Raw genomic sequence first — 12913 nt, 5'->3', positions numbered from 1 at the left:
ATAGAGGCAGTTTTGCAATGATGGCAAGAAGCAATGCTATTACTCAAAATAAATTTAAGGCTATTCTTCCTATTCTGTGCTTTATTCTTCTAAAAATATACTGTGCTATTTTCACCTGAATCCTGATGACATTTATAAGAATTGCAATGTTTTGCCTGAAAGCTCTAAGATAGAGGTGAATCTTAGGAAGTTTTCTTTCTTTTTGGTAATTTGCCTATTGTTTTGTCCCTTACAAAAGCTGTTCTGGTGTTATGCTCTAACCATAAAAGCTAACTAAAAGGACATGCTTTCGAAGCAATGAGCTATAAAATGCAATAATTCATTGATTAGAAAATAATAAAGATATAGAGGTTCAGTTTGAAGGCATAAAGAAATTGTGAACAAAACAATAACTATGTTAGGGTAGTATAGTAAAATACAGAAATTTAATTTCAGACATATAAAAGGTCGGCTAATTTTTAGGTTTTTTTATCTAAGGTAGGATAGGGGAGTCGAAGGGCAGATGGCAAATGGCATAAGCAGTATTCATTCTTCCCAGGAGCCTATTTCTGTAACTCCTCCCAAAATGTATGTAAATGCTGTATTCCATATATTTGTGAATAGAAAAACTAACTTTTGTCCTGATCCTGGGTAAGTGATGTCCACAGTGGTGTCAACTGTCCACTGTTTTCTTTTGCACAGTGAACTTGGAATCCACATTTAAGAATTCACTGTCTTGCTGAATTAAACATGTAATAGTTTGTTCAGTGAAATGTAAAGCCATCATAATAGCCTTAAAACCCAAATGATCCAGATTCACCCCAGAATGGCTGACTGAGCAATTGTAATAGCACTGCTCCTGTGTGTGAGGATTAGCTAAATTCTGCTAGTTTTATCCACAAAGCTGGATGAATCTGCAGTGTTGCTGTCCACTGCCTTACTAGAAAGTGATCTGTCTTGCTCTCTGATTCTTCTTTCTCTAGTGTATTGACCCACATCCTTCTCTAAATACCCTGTCAAAAACCCAGGGCAGTCCCCAGAGCTGGATTTCAAACTCTGTCTGTAAACACAGCCACCTCTACCACAGGGAGAGCCAAATTACTCTGTGTGAGACAGATCATTCGCATTGGCTTAATAATGAGTAATTTCTGTAAGCAGGGATTTAGTCTTGCTATAGAAACAGCGTGCAAGTTTCACAGACCTATACTTCATGATCTTTATTTTCCTTCTGTGGGTGCATAAGGTAAAGTGGTGAAGAACAGACCATTACAGGAAGAATTTACAAAAGAGTTAGAATCTGAAATGCAGATAACTTTCTGTTCTGTATCTCATTGTGCATAGTTCAGCTTGTTACCCAAACACAGAAATATTAAAAAGCTATATGTATTACAGCTACAAACATAAAATGGGGAGGAACAAAGGGGCAGGGGTGGGAGAGAAATTGAGCAGCACAGGCAAGGGAGCAAAGTCTTTTGATACTGTATTTTCAGGCTCAAAACTTAGATTAATGAGGACTGAGCTTCTTAGATTGCTTTGGAGTACTGCACGTGAACTTCATCTGAAAGAAAAAGGACACTTTCAATGTAACCTTCACTCTATAGTTCTGAACAAGCTGCTTGCTAATAATGTAGAAAACTTCAAACCGTCTCTAAATATTAGAGCATCAAGCCAAGCAAAGAAAGAATGACTTATTAAGGTGTTAGCACAATGTGAGCGACCTTCTTGATGTGACACTTGCTTGGCATAAGAAACACCTCTGGCAGATGTTTAGTAGTTAAAACCATTTGAGGGGACTTTTCTGTGGAAGTAAGTTGCTAGATCATTTAAATAACATCCAACAGGCTCTCTACCTACACCAGTAGCAGCAAAGTAGTTTTTAAGATATGCATGTATAAGAAAAAGGAGGTGCTTCTTTCTGCCAGAAGTGGAGATGTAGGGCTCTCCCTTCTGGCTTCCTCACTTCCCAGATAGTCTTGGGGAGATGTATTCCCCTCTCTCTCTCATTTTTCCTACCTGCAAATTGGTGGGGGAGGTTGGGTTTCGAGGTTTGTTTGGGTCTCTGTTAACACAACATTGGTATTCAAATTTGCCTGTTGTCTCTGAGGTGATTTGAGCATCCCACTGAGGAACAGGGCCAGTCATGCTGTTTGAGGACAAACCCAGCCTGCCCTTGTCCAAAGGGCGTTCTTGCTCAAAGTGCTAATTCCTTTCCTGCATCAGGAGCATGACACAGCACCACCTTTGTGTTGCCAGAAAGAAACCTTTCAAGGGACGTAGTTTAGAGCTGCACAGGAACCGTATTTAGCCATGATGGTTTGATTTGACAGTACCCCTGTGTCTCTGCAGAGGGGAATCGGCCATCCACTGATGTGCTTGGAGGGAGGGGGAAGACCCCAGTCCCAATCCATCCCTGTCAGATCAGTTACTCTGATCCCGCTGCTTCCCCACAATGGATGCCAGGCTGCTAGTGACGGGGGAGGCAGAAGAACAGTTTTCACTTTGACCTGAAAATCCACTGTGGACCCAAGAAACCCTTCCCGATTAGCATGTCTTTGAACTTGATACATTCCTTTGAAAGCGCCTTGGTTTTTGACCAATCCATTGCATTTGCATTCCCTGATGAGAAAACTAGAACTGATCAGGAATTCTTATAAGTCTAGACGTCCTGTACTCTATCGGATGCTTAAAAAGGGAAATAGGAAGAAAGAGAATGGATACAACTTGAATCCGTTTAGTTTGCTGTCTTGATGATCAGAACGACCCTTTAATGAACAACTCGCTGAAGTCTGGTGGCTCGCAGGTTTTGCCAGTACCCTTGGGGCTATGCTGTTGCCTGACATATTTGCATATGAAAGAATTTCAGTATTCTAGTAACACAGTAGATTTTTCCTCTCTGGCAGAAGAAGAGCAGAATGCACTTCACAAAATTCCGTGCACCGTAGCTATGGTACTTCCTTGAACTGAGTTCTGTGGTCAAAGGCTGTATTTCCAGGGTAAGTACTAGTATAGTCGCTTTTTTGCTATAGCTGGCTTGGTACTGTTCCAGTGGTGGTATGTTTTAGCTTTTCCGAGTGTGTCTACAGGGAGATCTGCTTTGGTATATGATTTTCCTAGATTTATTTTATATTGTAGGCTCTTAAAGATGGGGAGGAAGCACCGCTTCTTCAATGAATAAATATTTTTCAAGAGAAAATTTGAAGTGACGTATCCTGTTCTCTTTTTAAAATGGTGAGTGGTGAAAGGGCTTCAAAATAGGAGTGGAAACAAGAGTCTCTTTCTCTGCCTAAAAAAGTGAAATGAAAACAAGCTGCAGCACAAAACAAATGTTGCTTATGCCACCGCAAGAAGTGTACCCGCTTCACAGGGCGTTCAGGCACGCTTGACTCTTTAAAAAGCTCACTCAGGAAAAGGGTTAATGGCAATTAGGAAATCTGTAGAAAACATTTGTCTTCACATTGCTCTATTAAGAAGGATGGCATCAAGCACCAGGAAAATCTCAGAGAAAGTGAGACTGAGAATGCCAGAAGTGACAAACCAATCCTTCCAAATCGGTGGAGGAAATTCATTTGCAGAAGTTCATTCTGGTTTTGAGAATTCAGCCCCAGGTTCCCAGCAGTTATGTTGGTGAGGTTCTTAAGTATCACTTAATGAAGCTATGGAAGGACTTTGTCTCCATGTGAAATGGAGAACTGTCAGGATTGAAGGGAGTCACGAGCTGTATGGCTTATTAGCTTGGTTGTACGGTTCCATTTGGGAGAGCAGGAAACCCATGCTGTCACGAGCATTCTACATCTGAATTACTCCACCAAAGACGATAGCTTTTTCACCAAAAATATTTTTTAAATAGTATGGGTAGTGTGGTATTATATATATATTATAAAGTTTGTTTGTCAAATTTGATGTTACTTGTTCCCAGAAGAGAGAAAGCCCTGTTTGAGTAAGGTGAACCCTTATTCAAGGGTTCCGAAGGTTACTCAAGTAAGCTCACCACTTGGCAGTGAATTGCTAACAGCGAGGTCTCTCGCAGGTCCCCATTATTAACAGGGAACTGGTGTCACATAGAGCAGAAGGCTGAGGGGTGCCTGCTTTGCGCATCCTCTCGTCCTTGGTGTAGCTCCTGTGCATGACTTGCTGTGCTGCTCACGTGCTTGCCAAGAGGGCTTTTTGCCCCTTTTTCCCGCAAACCTCTTTGCCTGTAGCGGAACAGCTGGCTTTTCAAATAGGTAGAGTCTTGTTTGTAAGTCCAGTCATTACCTCTGGCAAAGCATCTGGTTTGTGAGAACTGTCAGGAATGCGAAAGGCCCTATCCGAACTCATAATCTTTTCTGCTTGAGGGTGTGTGTGGGTTTTGCTTGAATCCCTCAGCCTGTTAACTGGAAGGGGGTTCCGAGAGCCTTACAAACTGAGCCCATTGGCCACACAGGCTTAAAGCTGGAGCTGCAATTACAGCTACAAATCCAGAAGTGATTAGGGAAGGAGCAGGGCAAGTGAAATGTTGCGTCTGTAGTATTGAAACAGAAAAGCATAGAACCAGTACACGACAAACACTTCTAACAATATTACTCTCTGTACTCAATTCACATGACAAATATCTTGCCTGAGCCGTTTTTGGCATGGAGGACTGCATCTGAATGAAGCCTCAGAGGCTGAGATGCCTCCCCACGCTTGCAGTCATCTTGCTATTGTGAAGTGTCCTTAGCTTCCTGCATGGTGCACTTGTTCTTTTATACTGTAATTACAAACTTTCCCAAAGCATTGTGTGTGGCAAAGTGGCAGTCATGATTCTTACAGCTTCCGTCCTAAAAGTATTCACATTATTTTTATTTTGCTGACAGAAAAGCTTGAGGTACGGGAGCAGGAGAGTGATTAAAGAAACCTGTGACAGAGGCAGAAACGGAGACTGTAATCCATGAAATCACTGGTGTTAGATGAGTAAAAAAATAAAATATCTGTCTCTAGCAGTAACGCTCAGGCTGCTTTACCAGTGTGTGTGACTGCCCATTAGTGAAGCTGCTATCTACTTGCCCATGGCTGAAGGCTGTCCTTGGCCAGGTCTGAAAATACCTTCGGAAATTTATTTCTTTTCCCCTAGCATTGTATTGCAGCCCATTTGAATTTTGCTAAGTTCTTGGCTGTCACCCAATTGGAAATAAGCTGCTCAATCTAATTGTGAGCCAACAAGAAAATTTATTTTCCCCTAGCTATTTTGAAGAAATATGTTTCTAACAAGAAGCCTTCTTATCAGACTTCTGTTTACTGTTGTCAAAAGAGTCATGTCTCTTTGCATTTAGCTTGGCCTTAGATTACGCTCACCCCCCACCCACCCCCCTTTCAGCTCCATATGCAGTGAAGATTTTCCAATGCTTCTGATCATTCTTAGTGTCCCCGCTCATAAAGCACTCTGTTGTGTCTTCCCACTTCTTTTTGAAGTGAAAAAAGCCAATCCAATAAAGGAAATTAAATTTCTGAACTGCATACATGGAATGAAATTTTCTTATTTTCTGTATGAAGTATTTTGCATCTTAGGAGCTGTGTGTTATTTTTTGCGTGGAATTGTGTCTTCATTCCATTGTCTGCAATGATGTCCATGTCTGTCACAGTGCAAGGCAAAGCCTGTAAGATGCTGGAATGGATTATTCCTTCTAGTGTAGAGTATTTGGCATATTATTTGCATTTGGATCTCACATTTGACAATGCTGGTTGCTCACCAAGAACTTCATACTCCCTCTGTCATAATTAACCTGAATAATTTCAGGTAATCTGTGTATTTTGTAGCTCCACAGCTCCGTTCACTTTTGATGTAGCAGAGGGAATCTGGGTGGGAGCAGAATAGCTGAACATATTGGAAACCACATTAGGAACCAAGTTTCCAAGTTAGTGCTTCTTAGCTATATGTGGAGGAGCAGATCCACTTCTGTAATTTGAATGTAAAGTTAAACCTGGGATATAACATTTCACTGTCCAAATGTCATTGCTGAGATGCAGCTCAAAGAAGAGTTGGGGGCTATAATGGCAGCTTTTCTGTACTTTAGATCTTGTGATTTTCTAGAATAGTGTTTTAAAGAAGTATCAAAGTATTCAAAGTATCGTGGACGTTGATGTTATGGTGTGTTTTTCTCAAGGCGTTGAGGAGGAGGCTGTCATATTGTTTTATTTGTAAATTCCGTAGTCTTACAGCTTGCGCGGGTTTTGTTGAGCAGCGAGCGTTCGGGATCGCCTTGTCTGCTCTGGCAGCACCGAGCGCTGGTCAGGGCAGCTCTGGCTTTACCTCTGCCACATCAGATCCGGAGCTAAGAGTCCTAAATTATTATCAGCAGGTCCCAGCACTAATGACAGGCCATGACAGTGAGTGTGTGACCGTGGCTCAAACCCTTCTCCCCCTCTTCCTCTCCTCCTCCCCCCAGATCATCTCCCCATGCCGCAACCCCCCCCCATGACCAGTGGCTTTTCTCAGGACCTCGCAGGGAAATACTGCAATCTAAAAAGCTTGAGTGAGCTGTGAAAAGCTTTTCACTACCTGCCAGAAGTCACTTGTCTTTGCAACTCTTCCATGCTCCTCTGGTTATTTTTACTTGCAGAGTGTTTTTTTTTTTCCCCCCATTCTTCAGCTGCTGGGCAAGATGGCGTTCGTTTGGCTTCAGTTCTGACAAAAGATAAATGAGCTTTGGGCCCTCAGTGATTCACTGTGGCTGCCAGGGGGTTCCAAAATAGCAAACTATTTTTCATAACTGCAATGTGATATGAAGTGAGTTGCAGCAGGTGCTCTAACATACACTACAGCCGTCTGTGGAGTGGGGAATTCATTAAGTTTTCTCATTTGTCCAAAAAAAGTCACCTTTCTGAGTGGCTAGCATTCTGTCTTTGCCAGCTGAAGGTACACTCTCCTGAAGCCAGAAATAGAGGGGGGTTTCAGGTGTGTAGCAAGTACATATGGAAATGATACCGTGAGGTTAATTTGTGCATCTTGTGAAGAATCTTTCTCATTTGGTAGATCCATCATTTACTTTTCCACTTGGTGTAATTTGCTTTGCCGTTTCTTTCAGGGATACAGACAGCACACATCCGTGATTTTTTTGGCCTGTATCTTATTTGTAATTGCATTGTAATATCTTTTGCATTTATAGATTTGCTGCATGTAGAACTTTTAATTGTAGTTCAGAGGAAAAAAATCAAGCCTTTAAGAACCAGTGGCATGCCCTTGATAGAAAGCTTCCTTTCCTGTACCAACAGTGAAGAAGTATGCCAGTTTACCCAATGGTTCAACATGCTTCTGGGATTTTTGTGTAAGATTCCATAACGGTATATATTGAGAATAAATGCTATTACATAAAAGATGTCAGAGCCATGCAAACTTCTGGGCAAGGCCACAGAAGAATTAGGAGGAGCGGGCTTATTGCTGACACCAAAGTGGGGATATGCAGTGGCCGCAGTGGGAGCTTCCCCTAGGAGAGCGCCAGCAGCTCAGCGCCGCTGGGGGGGACGGGACACGGGACGGGACACCTCAGGGTGTCCCTTCTGCAGTTTTGGCCACCACCTCTCCTTATTCAGCGGGAGAAGAACAGAGCTGGTGACCACTGAAGGCGTCACACTAAGAAAATGGAGAGAAATGGGGGTTGTGGCTTCAAGAGTTTTGAGGGATGCTGCTCCGCAGCCCTGAACACCCTGAGGGGAAAGAGGCCGTCAGGCTGAATGCAAATGAGGGCCGGGACCCTCTCCCTGCCTCCCCTAGGTGTAAAATGAGATGCTAATGCTGATGTAATGAAGGGTGTCTTAAAGGCCAAGCACAGATCTTGCACCAGTCCCTACCTGAGATGCCAGTGCCATAAATAGGATACCGTGTAACCACTCAGGTCCTGCAGAATCAGCTCTTGAAGAATTTATGCCCATATAATTGCTCAGACATGGAAAATGTAATAAATATTAATGTTATTCTCAAGGAACAGTTTCCAAAGAAATGTGCAGATAAATTTAAACTTATGCATATTTTAATCCATAAAATATAGATTTTTCTTAAAGTGACAGAGTATTTAAAGCTTATTTATAGCCAAGTATTCTATACAAATGTTTTTCATACTGAGTAAGATTGATGTGGCCATATATTATACCTAGAGGTCCAACACACAGCATCATGTTTACAAGCACATCTTAACCAAAACATCTTTCTTCCCTGAAATATCTAGCACCTAAATAAATAAATGCTGTCAGTGACCGAGAGGCCTCTCTCGTCTTGCAAATAACAACATTACAGATTCTCCTGCGCTTTGGGGTTCTGTTTCTGCTACCCAGCAGGAAGTCAGTGATCCCAAGGACTTGCCAGAACTCACCTCATAAAACCTTAATAACAAGTATCCCCCCCTGACGCAGTAGCAGCTGTAATGGATGGCTGCGCTTCACCCCATGGCTGAGCTTCCAGAGCACGCTTTGTTCCTCCTGCAGGATTTGTAGTATGATTTTTCACTGCAACATTTGGTCTCAATGGTTTTCTGCTGCTGGGGAACAACGTAGAAAAGAAGAGGCTACAGACTAACTGGCAGGGAAGCTGAATGTTGTACAAGCTATCTGTAATATTTGTTGTCATTCTCTGCCTCTGATGGAGGTGGGAGAGAAGTCTCCATTACAGAAACATCACTCTTGCCCTTTCAAGGAACAGCAGTACGATCGACCTTCTTAAAGCCCCAAATCTAAAAGCAAAAGCGGGAGACAAGTCTTGATTTCCGTGTTATGATTGATATAGAACCATTGATAGCATCGTTTAGGTTGGAAAAGACCTTTGAGATCATCAAGTCCAGAACACAAAATTGTGTTTTAAAAGCTTACTGGAAAGCGGAGGGGGGTGAGCACTGATGTCTTCAGGCTTCTATCACACAATATAAAGCTGAAGGAAAAAGGGGGTTAGAAAAACAATAAAACAAAGCAGTTAAAATATATTCCTGAAGGGATCAGTGGTGCGGTGTTCATGCAACACTGAATGTATCAGCTGGAGTTTCTTACAACACCACACTGTTAGTTACTCGTTGATAGTATTTGATTAATGTTGACTTTCTATCCTCCTTTACCTTCCTTTATAAAGGTGTACTGCTGAAACTCACAGGGCAGAATTTGTCCTTTGGTAGGTAAGAGAACAATAAAAATAATCTTTGGTTTCTTATTTGCCAGTTTATTCCTATATCTGAATGTAAACTGGATATGTGGTGCATGATCAAGACCAACTTCCAAACAGTACAAGGATTCAGGGTTCTTGAGTAAGGAAAAAATCTTGGCTTTTGTGGAAATGCTGTTCTTAACTAATTTCTTAAAGAACAGAATGGTGAGCTCATCTTTTGACTCAGAGTTCTCAAGCTAACTGCTCTTCAGGTCTCCCCCAGCACACTTTTTGCATCTAATATGAAGTGTAGAAACACAGATTTCACACGATATCCATAAGTGTTTTGACAGATGAGATCTGGCAAATTCTTTCTGCGCTGATTTGCAATGTTAATTAGAACACACACAAAAAAAATTCCCAACCTAAGGCACAAAACTTTCACTTTTGAGATGAAGCAACAGGTTGGAACTCCAGTGCCGAGGTTGGTGATTATAGCCATGTGGGAAGGAGAGGGCATTTCTCGAAACCCTGCTGAACTCTTTGCATCAGTAATACCTTCTGAGATCTGATCTGACTGTGTCAATTGGGCGTGTGTGGCATTGTGGGATAATCTTTTCAAAAGAATTTCTGCCTGGCAATTTTGATTTTTTTGCTTCCAGTGTCGTGTGCTATAAATATATATATACGGATAAATTATAAATGTCTAGTAACTTTTTGTTTTGTACATACTGCATGCAGAAAACAGTAATAAAAGAATATTAAGCTTTTAAACCATTTCTTCGTTAGGATATTAATGAGTGCTAGAATTAGAGATGCCCAGGTGCTTGTTCTTTGACACATGCATATTTATTATGTAGTGTTTTACTTGCATGCTCTTTTTTTTTTTTTCTTCACTATTTGATGCAAGATAAAAAAACCCAAGCCAAGCCAAAAATCCAACCTGGCTTAAGCTTTGTGTTTTGTATTAACAGGTGCAGGTGTCATTAAGGGACTTGGAACATTTATTTATCTTCTAGTGACTGTTCCTAAATAATCTAAAGTTGGTAATTTTCAGCCAACCAGAAATGTTATGCCTACAGATCACTGGGATGGTTTTGTTGCAACTTTCCCCTAGAAATTCAACATAAATGACATACCAAACACAGAAAATTTTAGTTTGTGTGGCAGACTTATGAGGGCAACTTGATTATATTGCTATCTCTTTTCACAATATATCTGTAATCTCATCTCTTATTAATGTAATTTTTTTAAAAGGTACTTCTTATCTTTCTAAATCCCTTTTGTGTGGATGTTTTCTCTTGCCTTTTTTTTTTTTTTTTTCGGCATTGACAGCTAAACTCAAGTTTGAAATTTGATTAAATAGAACCCATTCCTGTTTGCAAGATGAGATGCAGATTATTGTTTCTGTCGTGTTCTTTGGATGATTTATGCAAGTATATTTAGGAATACAGAGTGGATTTAAATTCCCAATATTAAAAAAGAGCTATTTGTAAGCAACCTGTATAACAAAAATTATTATAAAGAATGATGATTTCAGATTTTTGTTCTTTTTTTCATGTAACAGTTGAAAGTTTTAAGAGAACCAACATAACCTTTAACTATAATTATTGTTACAGTATATGCTATAGCGCTTTCCTAACATTTCAATATTGTTTGAACTTTTAAGATTGATATGGTGGTTTGTTGAACAGACATCGTTGTGTTTGAGTTGCTGTAGCTGAATTCCCACCAGTGAGTTTAAAGAGTTCCCATCTCTCCTTTTTGAGATTCCTAACTTAAGCCCCAATCCTGCTCAGCTCCTAGCTTTCAGGTTTTTGGAAGAAAAACAACAGCAGTCATTACTGTGGGGGTGATTACCTCAAAAACTTCATGGAAAATATGTGTAGTGAGGTTTGTTTGTATGTTTGGGTTTAGTCTGATTTATTTGACAGGTGGTATTGGTAAATGATAAGCTTGATAAAGCCATAAAGCAACACCACTGAACTGGCACTGCAAGGTTGTCGTACCCATATGAGACATGAGGATTTGAAGTGTGGGAATGAGTTTTTTCAGGAAGTAATGGTTTTGCTAGATAATAAATTCATCCTAGGTTTAACAAGACAGTAGTTTTCCATCTGGACATCTCGGCTGTTATCATTCTTGTATCCTTATCTAGAATCTGACCAGCTGCTGCATCCCCTGAAAGGGTGTCCGGCACACACTGACACTGTTTCCTGCTCGCTTCCTTCTACCTCTGGTGTATCTCGTTCTTGTTAAGAGAGAGCCCTACTCTGACCCTCCTGCAAACAAGGGAATGTCTCTCTGTAGAGATCATTGTTCTTTCTTCTTTTTTGCATTAGCTTGGTACTTTCCATTTAAGGCTTCATAAGTGTGTATAAGAAAAACCTTTTGAAAGTTTGCCTGTCCTTTTTGTTGGCTTGGCATCTCTGATCCTGGTGTGCTTTGGGGTGCCCGTTTCCACAGAGAAATGTTAAACAGGCCATAGAGACCACCACCTGCTTTTCTTCTCACTGCTGGGGGGGTGCAAACACAGGATCCCTGCAAAAGCAGTCTTCTTTAAGGATCAAACATTTTGTTAACAACGTTTTCTAATATTTAGCAAAATCTCAAGGCAGATCTGATGCAGTGCCACACAGTATGTCTTTTCACATCATGGTACAGAACCTAGGTTTTGTTTTGGAAAGTCAGTTGTTTGCTACTGTACCCCTGTCAGCAGCACTGGCCTCTGCTTTCCACCTATTCATCCGCCTGTAAGCATTCAGAGGAACATACATCATGGTCTTATTTATTATTTGAAAGTTAGAGACGCATCATTTTCTGCACCCAGTTGTGTTCTTAGATTGGAAACAATGCCACCTGCAGCTCTAAACACCCTCCTTTCTCATTATAACAACATCCTTAAAACCCAGTCATTTTAGGTGTTATCAAAAGATGTTATTCTAGAGATGCCTGCTGTAATGTTGCATCAGCGTTTTTATTTTAAAGGCATTTTTCTCAAGCCTATAACTAGGCCATAAAAACTTACGCAAGGCAGCCATTTTTATATAGGAAAATGGTGAACTGCTCTTAAAATCTGATGATAAAGGAGCTCTGTCAGGCATTGCTAAACTTCCTATCAATAGGAATGTCTCTTATTAGTTGTTCTAAATATAAATGAATGTTGAGATTCAGGGGAAGTAAGTGTTAAGCCATCTCCTGCCATGCTGGGAATCTAACCAGAACAGATTGGTGTTCAGATTGTCTGAGTTTGCTTTTGCCTCCCCAAAAGAGAGCCGTTCTAGGAGGCACACGGTAAGAGAAACAAATCACCGAGAACGATAAAGCAGATCTGCGAGATCTTTTCTAGCCTTAATTCCTGTGAGTTAAACTGGAAGAAGCTGCAAGTCGAACCTAAACTGATCAGTTGAATTCCACTCTGTTTGGAATCTAACAGTAAACAAAGGAATTGTTAATGACATTTAACTAAAACAAAAAAGATACTTGACAAGCAAGCAGAAAGGCCATTACAAATAATTTAACTCCTTTCCAAAAGCTTTGTAGGCAACTTTCCTTCGGTCATAACAATGGCAGACAAGCCGAACAACTGCAAGTGTGTATTTGCTGCATGTGCAGAAACCCACGAGTTGCAGATGTGCCTCAGTCCACCTGTTTCGCAAAAATAAGGCTCAGACCCCCTCTGTTAAGGATGCTCTGGCACCCCTGGTCATCAGATCTTGCTAACTAATATGTATTATCTGACAAAATTGGGTTGAGCCACCTTTCAGGTCTTTTAAAATGTTGTTCTGAGAAATTCCATAGTAACTGATGGGTAACTCAAGGCTTACTTAATCAGTGCGCTCAGGGAGAGGG

This window comes from Falco naumanni, chromosome 7 (genome assembly GCF_017639655.2).
Source record: "Falco naumanni isolate bFalNau1 chromosome 7, bFalNau1.pat, whole genome shotgun sequence".
NCBI lineage: Eukaryota > Metazoa > Chordata > Aves > Falconiformes > Falconidae > Falco > Falco naumanni.
Note: the sequence above shows the minus strand (reverse complement) of the source record.